The following is a 1,268-nucleotide window of genomic DNA, read 5'->3' as shown; positions in this document are numbered from 1 at the left end:
AGATTTTCTCCCCCCCCTCGCCTCTTTTTTCTTCTTCCCTCAGCCGCACACAATAGTGCACACTATGATGGCTGCCCTGAAGCACTGGAGTGGATTTTGCGTGCGGGACAGGACTCCACCCCCAGTGCACTTTATGCTGAATATTGCACCGGTCTCAACTGTCTGACTGTGTGCAGAAGATGCCTCCACCCCCTTGCTTTTTCTCAGACAGGAAGCCAAGTGACTCAGGGTTTTTTCCCTCCCTTTTCACTTGGTCTTTCTCTTTTTCGGTCACAGCTCACAGAAGTTCCCCTCTGTCGAAATAGCAGCCCTTTTTGAAGAGCATTACAGCAACAAGTAGGTGCGGCCAATTTAGCGTCCAAACAGTGCTCCTTCCCAAAGCCTGCGTCTTATTTTGGCACACCTCAAGTGGAGTGGCTGGCTCATTTTTAGAGTTGGGTGTTAGACAACTCTACACCCTGCATACTGGGAGCATACTTTGCTTCATGTGTCTGCCAAGACCCACCTCCTGTTGACATTGGCCACGTGGGCCTGAAAAGATAGAGAGAGCAGTGTGAGAGAGAAAAAAGAAGCCACGGGTGTTTAAAAAGACGAAATTCAGCGCTAGAGTTTCACTTCAAAATAGGTTTTAGTGGGACGCGCGCTTAACACCGGCTTCTGTTGGAGTTGTGCCGTAGTAAGTCAGTTATGCTTTCTGAAGCGATGCCAACACGAAGGTTAGGTTGCAGAACTGGTCCTTCTTGTGTCTTAGCTGTTGGTGATACTAACCTTCATCATAGATTGCACTGATGAAACCTGATATTCTGATTAAAAAAAAAAAGAAAAGAAAAGTATTTTGGTGTTGAGGAATAATACACCATATATTCAATATTTGTGTGTATACAATGTGACAGTTCAGCCTTGCTATTGCTATTATTCTGCCTTGTTTAGATAAGCTACTTTGTCTCTCCAGATCAGTGGAACAGGCAGGAAACCGTCTACGTAGTGTGGAACAATCTAAACATATGGCCGCAGCTTTAACCAGGACATGCAACTGTCATTCATTTCTCCATTTAATTCCTCGTCTGCTTACAGGTGCCTCTTGTGCAAAATAAAATAATCTTCTTTTAGCTGTATTTCAGACTTAAAAGAAGAGCCCACCGCTTTCCCAGCAGCCCTTGCTTCGCCGTAGTGACATTTGTTGACTCGATAGTTTCAGGCTCAGAGCAGAAAAGGAGATTTGTTTTTACACAGAATGGGGGAGGGGAAGAGTGGGAGGAGGAGTCAGA

The sequence above is a fragment of the Lipophrys pholis genome (genome assembly GCF_963383615.2).
Source record: "Lipophrys pholis genome assembly, chromosome: 5".
Classification (NCBI taxonomy): domain Eukaryota; kingdom Metazoa; phylum Chordata; class Actinopteri; order Blenniiformes; family Blenniidae; genus Lipophrys; species Lipophrys pholis.
Note: the sequence above shows the minus strand (reverse complement) of the source record.